The following is a 14,489-nucleotide window of genomic DNA, read 5'->3' as shown; positions in this document are numbered from 1 at the left end:
AAAAATTTTACTAGAAAAGTATTAAGGTCTAGAACTTCAACTCAGAAATAAGTAAATTGAAGTGTTATGGATCTTCCAATGTATTCTGTATGCTTTCACTTTGTTAAAATTTAATGTAAAATTCCACAAATGCTGAAAAATTATACAGGGATTAAAAAAGAAAAAACTAAAAAAAGTTGAGAGTTTCTGGGAGCTAAGTTCTTAAAATGCCTTTGTGTGATAATTAAGGAACTAATTTAAGAGAAGGAAAAGAAGTATCTTGATCTATACTTACAGGAGATACGAAGAGGGTTTTCAATCAGGCATCGGAGAAAGGCTCAAGGAACTGCAGTGACTGAAAGTTGAAGTTAGGTGAATTCCTGTATGAATGCATACAGGAAGATATCTGCATTCTTAACTGTAGAGTATAGTTTGTCTATAGACCAGTTTTCCCATGGAAATTGGTAATCACTGTTTGAAATCCTTAAATAGGCGGAGGGTGCCTTTCTAAAACATATGCCTCATTTCAAGCATAATTTGTTGGCCTGAACACTTCTACTTGTTTTTGCTTTCACTATAAGAATTTCTAGATGAAACACTATGAGTGATGTTATGTTGAAAGTGAAATTTGAAAATCTTTGTGCTGAAAACATTGTTCTGTAGTGATATTATGTAATATTTAGGCAATATGTTTGATTTTACATATCTTTGTGTACTTTCTTTCTTAGCCTCCACTTTGCATCAACATTAATAAATACATTTGTCCTAGTTTCAGCTGGGATAGAATTAACTGTCTTCCTAGTAGCTGGTACAGTGCTATGTTTTGAGTTCAGTATGCGAAGAATGTTGATAACACTGATGTTTTCAGTTGTTGCTCAGTAGTGTTTAGACTATAGTCAAGGATTTTTCAGCTTCTCATGCCCAGCCAGCGAGAAAGCTGGAAGGCACAAGAAGTTGGCACAGGACACAGCCAGGGCACCTGACCCAAACTGGCCAACGGTGTATTCCATACCATGGGATGTCACATCTAATATAGAAACTGGGGAATGGGGGCGGGGAATCGCCGCTTGGGGACTAACTGGGTGTCGGTCGGCGGGTGGTGAGCAATTGCACTGAGCATCATTTATGCATTCCAATCCTTTTATTATTGCTGTTGTCATTTTATTAGTGTTATCATTATCATTATTAGTTTCTTCTTTTCTGTTCTATTAAACCGTTCTTATCTCAACCCATGAGTTTTACTTCTTTTCCCGATTTTCTCCCCCATCCCACTGGGTGGGGGGGGAGGGGAGTGAGTGAGCGGCTGCGTGGTGCTTAGTTGCTGGCTGGGGTTAAACCACAACAACATTATTATTATTATTATTTATACATTTTATGTATATACTAAAAGATTCCATAAAAACAGGAGAAAGAAAAGGTTATAATTCCCAAATCAACCACTCACAACCACTCAAAATCAGCTGTGTAAGCAACATCAGTTCCCTTGTGCACATGCATAATAATCTTTAAGTACATTATCACACTGTTTTTCCAACTGGAATTTATTCTCTCCTTCAGTATACTAAAGGGTTGATGTCCAAATTATGAGCAAGTAGTCAGTGTTTTACCTTATATCTCCAAATGCCTAGTGGTGGATTTATGAGGAATGAATTAGACTGAATGTCTACAATCACCTTCTAAAATCAGAGCATATGCTAGAAGCTCATGGTGAGAGATCTTATATGCTCACTGATTTTAGTTCTGAAGTAGTTTGCTTCCTATATAACAGTCATTTTGGTAAGATGCGGAAGTGACTGAAACTGTATCATGTGATGATCAATGATTAATGTCCATTAAGAACTAATAAATAGACGGTTCTATTGCTGTAGATATGCAGAGCTAGGCACATTCAGAGAAAATTAATTATGAGATGAGAACATCCTTTACATATAAGACCATAATTAATTAACAGCATACACATACAATTGTACAGGTTTTCACAGTGATGCTTTGTTTATGCTCATCCCTTATTATTTGTTTAAATAGCTTTTTTTTTCAGTGTGTGCATTATTTAAACTCCATATTAGGAATTCTCTTAGCACATGTTTATCCATCAGCCTGAAATAGCTCTTTTGAGCCTTTTCAGGTAAATATGAAACTAGGAGGTTTACAGACACTAAATTTAACCAATCAAAGAACTGGTTAAGTAGGGAATTAATAAAATGTGAAATATTGAATTGACAGAGTTCTGTGATGCTTCATGAGCTTTTAAAGAATGCTGTGTTAAGGTCCACAAAGAGAATTTTCAGTTTTCAAATCAGTATCTTTATAGGCTGTAAAGCCTCTACCACATTCAAATGCCTGCCTAAATCATATGGAGCCAAGAGACAGTACAGATGCTGTTAACACATTTGTTTTTAAAGCCCTATGTGGGTAATTGTAAGTCTGCAGATCACTGACCCACTGTATCCTTAGCGTTCTCTTGGGTCTGTGCTTTGCTAGTATACTGACCTGCCTCTCGTCACATTTTGGCTTTAAAATTTTGACTTACTATCCACTTCAAATCTTAGAAATTATTCTATTTGCTCTGTGTTTATTGTTTATATACTACATACATAAAGACAAACTCTCAAAATGGCAAAACAATATTTCCTTCCTATGCCATAAGTGTAAGTTTGGAGAAATGAAGATAAGGTGCCCTCTCCTAATGGTCATGATTATTTTGTTCTCAGCATCCTTTCCTTGCAAGACCACCAGTGAAATCACTAGGGGTGCCATGTATAGCATGTATTGAACCCTGGGAATGGGGGAAGGGAGGTGTCTTCCTCAGGTTTTCCAATATGTGTGTTAAAAACCAAAGCTCTCAGCTCATAGCTTGTGTGTCAGGTTTCAACCCAGGGATAAGTTTTATGGCTGAGTAGTAAGACCTTGGAAATAAAGCAAAGTCATGAAAAATCAAAATACTTTTGTTAAAAGCCCAAGTAACTTTTTCAGTCTTTACTTGTGTGTGAAGAAACAAAGATGGCTTTTCTTGTCTCTGTCCTACAAATTAATATTGATTAGTGGCAGTTTGAAACAAAACATCTCATAAAAAGAGCCTAGAATGACAAGATAGAAAAGTGAGGCCCAAATGCTCTTTCTGTGGAGTGAGTCAGCAGTCATGGATGCTACTTCTAAGACTTGCCTTCAATTCCTCTCACTGTATCTGAGACCTGCTCAGAAGAGAAATCCTATATGGGAAGCTGAACAAAGTTCAGCATTCTTGCTATCTGAAAGAGCTGGTGGTGCACTCTCCTTTGGAAAGATTATGCTGTAAAGCACTGTCAGGAGCACTATATGAAGAACAGAGCTACTGGTCAAACAGAATTTTTTCTTTAAATCTTTCAGCATGGTATTTTGAAGAGACGGCAGCATGCTTCCCACTCTGTCCTTGCCTCATTTCATTTTCCTTTTAAATTATCTAATACTCATATATAACACAGGAGAAAAATGCCTTGTACTCCCCCGATCAGCCCCTACACTCCTCATACTTGACAGCTGGGACTTTTGCCTATAGTTATTTGGTTGTTGTTTAACACATAGAAATATGGCAAGCTGCGTAAGGTGATCTTAGCAACTGAATTCCCCTGAAGGATTCAGACAGAAGCAGCATGGTCACAGACACCTATTATTATTTTTAACTTGTTAGGACATATGCACTTACTAGGTTTATTTTTATTTTTAAGAAAATTAATCACTTGAAATGTATTCAGTGATGGCTGCTACTGCAAAAACTGTCAGAGGTGCTATCTCACCAGGCTTGGGGCTCTGTTCAGCGCAAACACGAGTAGTCACATTATGACAACTAAAAGTAAGTTGGAGGGGGGCAATCCGCTTCTTGTCAGGGTGTAAGATGGCTTGCAGGCCTTGGGGATTCAGCTGGGTGAAGGCAGTCATCAGCTACTGGGCAGAGAATTTCCTAAGAAGTGACAGGAGCAGCAGGAGAGATGTGGACAGCAGGAGAGGACAGAATCTAAAGGCCTTATTTGCAAAATGGGCTCAGCAAATAGTATTTGATTGCCCAATTGTTAATGGTTGCTCTCCCCCAATATCAAATGGCACTAAACTACCTTGGATATCCCTAGCTTATAAGCTTTCTTGCCAGTTCAGGTACAACTAAGTATAACCAAGCCTACCTCAGTGTCTTGGAGTTAATTAGAGTTTTGACTTCTGACTCTTAAGCTTGCTTGCTTGTTCAGTTCTGGACCCTACAGAGAAGGAATGGAAGTTTGACCAGTTGTATATCTGGTTGTTGGCTAAACACTTATTATTTAATGTCAGTTCTTAGCTGATCATGCCAAAACATGCAGGAACAACCTTTTTGTTGATATCTAAGAGAAGGGAGAATTCCTTCATTCGCATCTCAGTAGAGGAACATGTCTGACGTCTTATTGACAGAAGAGTAGCGACAGACTGCAAATACTGTGGTAGAGTGAGGATGTACACATAGCTCGCAATTATGCCAGTTTGGCACATTTCATGTTTACCTTCAATTTGAACAAAGATGCGCAAAAATATGTTTCTAATCATTCTTTTAGAAATAAAATAATTGGCTTTCTGCCACTGGATATTTTTCTTTTTTTTTTTTTTTTTTTTTGTATTAATGACTGTCTGTCTTCAGTCATTCTTATCTCTCTTACTCCATCTGCTTTTGCTGATGGAGTTGGATGCAGGTGTTACACACTTTATTAATTAGAAGCCTTCCTCCTCTCTAAGGACTTTGGCTTAGCTCTTAGAGATGTCATAATGTCACCAGTGATCCTGTTACTGAGACTGACAATAATAAAAAAACATCCAGTGGATCCTACTGACTTGAGAACTCATTTTTCTTGAAGTGGTTTGCATTATGAAATATTATGCTGTAGAAGAATAATAGCCAACGGATAAAGTTGACCTCGATTTTCAAAATAAATGGGGAATACCGAATTTATTTATTCCTTAATTCTCCTGAGCTCTTTATCCACAGGCTTCAAGGAAGCAGGCAAAAATCATGAGCTCTTGTAAAATCAGAAAAACTTAGGGAGCAACATGGTTTGGCTAAGGTAATGAAATAAGCCACTAGTCAGAGCAAATTAGTGAGTATAACCCTTTATGTTATCCACTAAAGCATGCTTCCTCCTGGGCTAACTTTAATGTACATTGAAAATCTGAAGCCAGTTTAAGTGCTTTGTCATTACCATTAAGGCTGCCTAAGTTTTCCCTTCAAAGATTTTTTCAGGATCTGAATTCCCTGCATGAGCTATGCATTAATATCTGTAACTGTAATCTATAACTTAATTGTATTTGTTCTGTGGCTAAGTTTTGTAATTGCAACTGCCACTTCTTATCTTCATCAGATAAAGGTTGCATTACTCAGACATTGAACTGGAATACTGATTGATGGTTTTTGAATTAAAAGAATCTGTAGAAAGCAGTGTGAGTTTTTTTCATTGAGGCTTCTATGACAAGCACAATTTAGGTAAGACAATATGTATCTCCTTTAGGTTGTTCATGCCTGACCATAAAAGCTGAAATGTCATTTTAGTGTGGGGCCTCATCCATTAGAATAACATTTTAAAGTATCAATTTTGTCAAACAGAAATAGTCCTTTTACCTCATCTGGAGAACACTTTATAAGGTTACTTTCAAATATCTTAGATCTCAAGTTTTCACATACCTCATAAGTGGTATAATTTCATGATAGAAAGATTTTGCTCAAAGTTCTAGAATCCAGATTAACAGAAAAAGTCATATCAGTTGTTGCAATTAGTGCACAATTTTGAATTCACTGTAGCCATTTAGAAAAAGATTAAAACCATTCTTTTGATAACCTTAAGGACCTAAAGCCACTGTCACAGAAGACCTGTAAATTAGGACCAGATATATTGATAGAAACCCACAATAAAACTCTGTCTGTTTGTTTTCTTTCACTATGTTGCTACCAGTGTAGAGCAGTTACAGAATTGTTATCCTAGTCCTAGGAAAATTCCTAGATAGGTGAGTGTATCTGTTTCCTGAATGCTTTTTTTTTGCCATAAACCAGTTTTACTAGTTCAGCTAGAAAAAATTACTAGCTCAGTAACCCAGAAGCAAAATCTTCTAGGTAACTGAATGCTATCATCATGTGTTGTTGCATATCTCTTAAAACATAGGCATGTCTCTGTTTCCTGTTGATTAAGGGATTCTCTGTGTTGTAAATCCCACAAATTTATTCCTCTCACAGTGTTGTACAGTTATTCTTCTCTGCCTGCATCTCCAGCTCCACAAAAGCACTCCTGCTGTGGGAAAGGCTCTGGCTTCATTCCACCATATTCTGTTCGAGAAACGAAGCCAGTGTTTAATTCTCCAATGCATCCTGCAACTTATTAGAAAATAACTTATGGTAGTAACCATGGGGTTTAGATATCTGTCTGTCCTTGTGGTGAATTTCTGGCTTTAAGTTGGCAGTTATTTGATAGAAATAGCATTTAAGATGGAAATTTATAGTAATCTTTAAAAAACTGTAATTTGAAAAATCCAAATATTGTCTGATGTAGTTAAATGAATTGGTATACTCTGTGTTACTAAAATGCAAATGCAACATACCTGACACTGCAAGATGGTTCTTTAAGCATGTATATAATCAGTCAATTTAAGAATCATTGGTGGTGGGCCAAGCAATATATCTCAGGACACACTGCTGAAGTTAAGATTTCTCCTAGACATCTGACAGGATATGTTCTTAATAGCAGTGATACCATGTGGTTTCAGGAACTGGATGCACATGCATGCAAAGCAGGGGAAAGGATCTTTTATATCTGATTTATTGATGTTGCCACTGGATGTCTGAATTGAATAGGCAATTGATAAATATGGAAATTTCAGTTTTCAATAAAAAGTACCAAGTACATTTAATATAGAAGATACAAAAGAAAAGAAAATTTCTTAAAATGTGTATTTTATAAGAAAATTCATAGATGTAGCTAGATATAGGTATATGTATAGGTATAGGTATACATATACATATATATATATAAAATAGAATGGCAGACTGTCTTTCACTAGAAGAGTAAAAGAAAAGAGAAAAAGAATTGAACTAGGTGATCATAGACTCATAGAATGGTTTGGGTTGGAAGGGACCTTAATGATTATCTACTTCCAACTGCCCTGCCATGGGCAGGACACCTTCCACTAGACCAGGTTACTCAAAGCCCCATCCAACCTGACCTTGAACACTTCCAGGGATGGGACATCCACAGCCTCTCTGGGCAACCCGTTCCAGTGCCTCAGCACCCTCATAGTAAAGAACTTCTTCCTCACATCTAGTCTAAATCTATCCTCTTTCAGTTTAAAGCCATCACCCCTTGCCCTGTCACTACATGCCCTTGTAAAAAGTCCCTCTCTGGGAGAGAAATCCAAAGTGAAAAACAGGCCTAAATATAATCTCAGATCAGGAAAGAATTCCCTAGAAATTCAGAGTCATGATCACGATGATACGTTTCTCTAGTTTATATGAGAAAAGCAAGCTAACCAATTGATTAGGACAGTTACTTTTAAGAGAGCATTTGAAAGTTACTTTTCCAAATTTCCATTAAAAGCTTCCTAGAAATGGTGAGAACTATACCAGTGAGTTTTTTCATATACTAACTGGGTTTAATCTGGAAGGAAGGAAAGAAGGAAGGAAGGAAGGAAGGAAAGAAGGAAAAGAAAAGAATCCTTAATGATGGATGTAAAAGTATATTTTTATCTGTTATCCACTATATAATTAGTATAACCACTTGCCTAGAATGTTGCCAAGAAGAACTTAGGGAAGCTGGATGAATAAGGCAAAACAGCCACGTTTACCTCTGCCTTGCTAAAACAATTTGGTACGTAGTGCAAAATGAAAGTATCCACTCTGACCTCTAGAGATTTTTCTCACTTGTCCCTTTCAGACTGTATTTGAAGTTGTAGTTATTAGTTGCTTGGCTTCACTTTGGTTGTATCAGAATTTCCAGATGATCTGAGGTTTGAGCAGAGGAAAAACCAATATGGAAACAAGTATCTCCTTTTCATGAACATCGACACAGACTGTCAGGTGTGTGAAAGCAGTGCAAGTGAAGTGTCAGCTTTGGCCCCTGTGATAGCAACAATGAAAAAAGAGCTTGAGCTGGGAAGTATTTCTTCAGTACTCAGTACTATTAGACTCCCTGTGAGGACTGTCTCTTCATGACAGTGGGAAAACAAAGTCCTGTGGAGAAGTGAAATGTGTTAGTTTCAAAAATATAGATATCTGGGTAGTTTTTTCTAACTTGCCAAACATAAACAGAAGTCTTTGTAGTAAGCTATGTATCTGTTAGAATGATGTTTATCATTGCCTTTGTTGCTAGTAAAAGACAACCCTGTCAGGGAAAAGAAAGTGTATTGGTTATCAGGGTATTGTGCTTACTGCTTCCCAGTTGAAAGATGAACTTTTTGGGGAGAGGACTGCTGCCTGAGTTAGCTCTGTTATCAAGAGATTGCAACTAACGGGCATTTAAAGGTAGAAAAAAAGTCTAATGTGTCTAATATAGCTCCATCTTCAGCCAGCAGTCCTAAGGATTCAAATAGCACCATGTTGTAACACTGACAGTAGCAAAGTACAACATGGTTGGAAGGTATATGAGCCCTGCTAATGGACAGTTGTGAAACTGCTTTATGCTTGCCATTCATTGAACATGCTTATTGCTTTTGTGGGCTGATTTGCTATCTCTGTTCAACAACGTATCCTTCACTTGTGAGTAAAGGTTATATTACTGCGTGGCAATCAGAGATATCTGAAGCTTCAAAGAAGACATCATATGATTATTGTAACCTTTTATATAATGTCTATTAAATTAAATGAACACTCATTATACTGAGTCTCTAATGGGATGCTTTGGAAGTTCAGATTTATCAAAAGCAGCCCAAAACTGTTCCTCTTCCCCCCATTAATACATTTTTCATTAGTGTCTGACCATGCAGGCTGCTGAGTAATCTGCCTTTTATCTAGCCAGCATATCAACATAACTTTTTGCTTTCTGTTAGTGGATAGTATTGTGTTTTAATAGTTTTTGTATCAAGGTAGAGATCTCAGTACCTTGCAGAATCCTGTTCAAGCACATTTGCAATGCAGACAGTAGATTGAATTTAGATATCTAATTAAAACAAGTAAAAATATTTGCATTAATCTTAAACATGGAGATACCTACTTCTGAAATCCTCGGTGGAATTACAGGTAGTTTTGCTACCCTTTCAAGGAAAAAAGAGAATGAAAAAAGTGTTATTTCAGCAAATACTTTCATTGCGAAGAGATCAAATTATCAGCAAATAAGCAACAAAATGACCCATGATACAGCTTTACAAGGCTCAATCTTCTAAAAATAAGGAGCACTTGCTTGAGAAAGGAAAGGAATATGAAGAAAGGGAAATCATCTTGCTTTGCCCAAGCTGTATCATGAACACTGTTTTTTTTGTTTTATGGAATGCACATGTTACACAACAGCACATAACGTGCTCCAAAAAAGTTGTAGCAAGTCCAGAGGAGCTTTACTTCACAAAGAAATCTCTCTTATGCTAAGTGCCCTTTTCTGTGTATACCTATTACCTTTACTTTTTTTCTTGACTTATACAGATATTTTTAGGAGGAGGAATTACCAGGCAAGATAAGAAGTCTGCCATCCTGTCTTTAGGCACATGATCCAGTGTCTTGTGGTTTTATGTTTCAGAGATGAACTGTAGTGAACCTTTGGTCAGCTCTGTTATTGAAAGCTGTATTTGTTTTGCTATTGATGATTTTGTTATGATGGGGGTTTTTAGTTTTCATTGTGCAGGGGGGACTTAAAAGAAGAACAATGTTATTTGTTTTAATTGGGAATGTACTCTACATTTGCCTCCACTAAGATTTAGGCATTCCTGCTTCAAATCTACTGTCTGATGAGAGAATCTGATTGTTCTGAACTGATCTGATTTTTTTGTACTGAAAACCATTCACTTTAGGGGAATATGTAACTGGGAAGGCAACTAGATGTTCCTGAAGTTATACAAGCTGGAGTGGGAAGTGCTGCATGACACTGGGCCAGCTTTTCAAAGCATTTATGTGGCTGAAGAGTGAAAAAGGCTGTCCTAAAAAAAATCCACATGAAGTTCAAGCAAATTAGGTGCTTATTACCTGTTAATTTTTACTAATAGTTAAGCACCTGGTAAGGTTTTTGAGTAACCTTCAGCAGTTCAAGTGCCTATCTGTTTCTTTGGTCACCAAAATACATTTGGAAATATAGTAAAACATATATGCCATCATGCTGGGAGTTGGAAACAGAAATGGAATTTTGTGTAATGTGATACTTCAAATGTCTACAAGGCAAAGTTGCTGTGTGAGAAAAATACATAATAAAGGATTGTACATATGTTGCAAAAAGCAGTCTCTGAAATAATCCTGCATATGTTTTGGGGAGACATTTGCCTTGTGTTCCATTGCACAAAAGATGACAGGGTAAGTTTCTAATGGAAATTTGGGGTTTTTTTGGTCTTTAAGGAGCTGGAACCAGTGGAATGGAATTCTGACGTTCTACTTATTTTCTGTTTTGCTTGATAAGGAATGAGTCATCTGTTCCTGCATCATTTAGGACAGTGTGAAATCTAGTTTGCAGTTTTTGTTTGTCTAGCTCCTAAGTCAGCCCCCATGTCTGAGATTGGTTGAAGCTGATCTCAGACAAAGCTGGTATGATGTGTTACTGCTGCAGAGTGTTGTGAAAGTCTGTTCTGTACTTTCTGTGGTTTCTTAGGTATAATAGGTCTAAAACTCACAAGTAATTCTTTCAAAATTCTTTCAGAGTAATCTGTGAGCAGCTCTTAGGAACTGAGAAAGTATCTGTGTTTATATCTGAAATAATGGAACATATGTGTTGGAATAAAGGAGTAGTGATGACTAGCTTTCTAGCTAGTGGTATTTTAGGCCGTATGTTGCCCTTAAGGATTGTCCTGAGTAATTAAGTGTCTCTGATGAAGACTGGTATCAGTGATACAGTGGAGAGAACTGACTGCATTACAGTGAACTACATTGTTGTATCTAAAAATGGGTGTTTGGAGGAGCTGCTTGGTAGTGTATTTGAGTAAGTTCTTTGCTGTGTTGGTGTAACAGGTATAAACCGGCGCTTTTTTCCCCTTTTTCTCTCCAAAAATAAACTTGGAAATGTCAGCATCAAAAATGGCAGCAAGTTTCTTGACAGGATGAGTGAAAGATCACACAGTCATTTCACAGAAGTACTACTGAAATGTGTTAACTTCTTCTGCATGCCCTTAACATGCCCAGCTGGAGAGGTGTTGGAAATTGTAATGGTTATGGATAATAAGCATCAGTGTCTCGGTAAGAAAAGATAAATTGAATCATGCTGATTTAGAATTAGAGAAGGAGGGCAATGAACTGCTGTGAGTCTTGTTGCACTTGATTGAATGTTAAATTTCAGTGAGCTCGTCCTATATGCTATGGTTCTAAGCCCTAAAAAATTATAATGGTGACTGCATTGCATTATAAATACCTCCTTTTTGTAGTAAGTGCACTGACTAGCACTTGAGAAAAAATCGGTGGGAACATCAGGATGGAGAAGGACCTTTCAGTTTAAGTGTAACTTCAAATTCCAGTACAATTTTGTGTTAGCTCTTTCTTCATCTTTTCTTGTATTTCAACTCTGCAGTTCTGTACTGTTGCTTTGTGTAGCTGAAAGGGAAGGGGAAAGAAATGCCAGCCAAATAGTTACAGTAAAGCTCTTAAAGTGATTCCACAGTGTTAATAAAAGCATTTTTAAGAACTGCACATCTTTGCAGTTTACTGCTGATAATCATGGTCTTTATATTTCTGTACATGCACAAACAAGTTCTAAATGTTACCTACTCTACAATGCTTATGCACCCATAACTGCTCATGCTTCTGCTCCAATCTTGAACTGTCAAATAGCTGTTCATTTAAATAAAATATTTTAAATTTGAAATGCTCTTGTAACAATATTTAGCTATTAACTTGCTCAGCATCAGAACAGTGTTGTACCATGAGATAAATGATCTCTTGTTATGTAAATAACTGTAGAGTCAATAACCACAGACTGTTTCCCATCCTTTCCTCTCCTCTTTTAATAAGAATGTGGCCCTTGAAAGAATGAATTTTATTCAGGCAGTCCTATTGAAGGGACTGGTGAAGAATTGAAATGCTATTCTGCTTAAGTGTTCAGTGTGGATACTTAGTATTAGCTATTAATATAGAGAAAGTGCTTGCCTTGGTAATAAGACACACGGGACTGAAGGGACTCTACCTTTGTGTGCACTTTTGCTAGACACGAGTAAATTACTTAAATAAACATTTGGTTTGAGGTTAAAAAAACTCCTTAAAATAGAAATAGCAGTACGACATAGGTAGTATTCCAAGACAAATGTGTTACTAATAGAGGATGAAAGGATGAATAGCCATGAAGCTGTTATGTGATTACAGTTGAGACTGTCCAAAAAAGAATACAATACAATATGATACATACTAGGATGATTTATTAATGTTGTACTGGAGAACTCTTCCTTTTTACTGTCCACTTACATTTAATATAGTAGAGTCAATCAAATAATAGACATTGATGAAAGTGGATGTATCTAGTGGAGCATATCATTCATGCCATGCCAGTAGTCTATTACCCTCTACTGCTCAGTCCCCTAAGAGACTCTTTAGGAATCTAATGCACCTTTGTGTTAAAAGGTATTTGCCATTCAGCCCGCTCATGCTTATTTTACAATAAAACTGTTACATAGATCACACTAAGCAATTATTTCCCATCTTTCATAGTTAGACTGTTGCATAAATGTAGACTGCAACCCTAACTCTTACTTCAATTCTGATTTCCATGGATTAGATTGTAAGAGTTGCTCTTGGTCCATGTGTTTCCATGGAGTATTTCAGTGGTGTGGACTGAAATGGGAACACTGTGATCTTCTGGTGTTTTAAACAAAAGCCTCTAGCAATGAAAACAATCAAGTTTATACAATGGAATCAGCCTAGTGACTGATTTTGTTAGAACACTTATCTTGCCGAGACACTAGGGGTGAAGAAAATCTGAGTGGCATGGACAAAATAGGGAATGGCTGTTTGGTATCTCTTGCAGTACAAAAATTAGGAGGCATTACATCATAATAGCAGATAGCAGGTTCAAGCAAACAAAAATAGGTGTTTTCTCAACAACTGACAGAGGCTGTTGTGTTTGTTAAAAGTTTACATTGATCCCAAAAGTGACTGGAGAACTTTATGAAAGAAAAATACGGTGAAGGCTGTTAAATCCAGAGATAACATCTTCTGGCTTGAGCTACAGATCAGTAAAGGCTGGAGGAACATTGTGGTATAATGTTAGTCATATTACATGGAAATCACCAAGGGTGGTGTTCTGCATACATGGCACTACAGAGTATATCTGAAGATGAAATGCTCTTGCCACATTAAAGGCATTTCACAAGATTAATACCATTAATTTCATAATATTAATTAATATTAAAATACCTCTTTAGGTAATGGAATCTGGTTTAATATGTGTTCTTTTGTCTCAGCAAAATATTTCGGTATCTATTAAAAAATCCTGGATTTCTAGAATACAGAAACAACAAATTAACAGTTCTTAGACATACATGTATTTTGTATAGATTAGATTTGCACTCATATCAAATATCCAGTCTTCAAATACTGAGATAAATGTTTTATACTCTTATTTGCCCCACTAAAATTAATATATATGTTTTGAATTATTCATATAAACCAGAAAACAAATAATTTTCCAAATGAAAATATCATCTGTACAGATTATGCTATTAGATCAAACATAATCAATTTGTTAAAAAATATTAGTGCTGCTAATTCTTCTTCTGTCTTTCTTACCCTTCCTTCTCCTTCTACGCTTAGAAGACTATCCTGTTTTCTTTACAGATCATGCCACTACAATGGGTTTCAGTTCTATATCTGATCCTTTGCATTTGCAGATATTTTATGCTCTTCAAATCCTACTGAAACTTCTTTCATGTTCTACTCTCTGAAAGCCTTATTTCTTAATCATTGCATGGTCTAAGCACACAACCTGAATTGATCTTTTTCCTGTTTTTGTTATGTAATGACATGGGTAGATCAGATGGTGAACAATCACAAATACCATAAGAAAGGCAGCTGAGGGTGACACTAAATGTTTAATCCTTATTGCTAAAATAAGTTGAAAAACAGGTGAAGAGAAGAGGAAATATAGAAGTGTCCTTTCTGTGAGGAGCCTCTTAAACTGCTATTCATCTGCCTAATCTGCTGTCCACTGTGAGACAGTGGACATTTTACTACTTAAACCTGTAAGAATGTTTAGTACTACTAGTAAAGTATGTTTAGAACTTACTAAAGTGATTGGAACCTTGAATTAGCACAATGAAGTGTAAAATAAATGTGTATATATTTCTGGCAAGTAGAGAATTTGATATTTCCTAACTTTCATGCTATTAAAAGGGTCTTAGTAATTTTCTTATCTCTAGAAAGGTAA

Source organism: Buteo buteo, chromosome 7 (genome assembly GCF_964188355.1).
Source record: "Buteo buteo chromosome 7, bButBut1.hap1.1, whole genome shotgun sequence".
In the NCBI taxonomy this organism is placed as follows: domain Eukaryota; kingdom Metazoa; phylum Chordata; class Aves; order Accipitriformes; family Accipitridae; genus Buteo; species Buteo buteo.
This window is presented reverse-complemented; position numbering follows the sequence as displayed.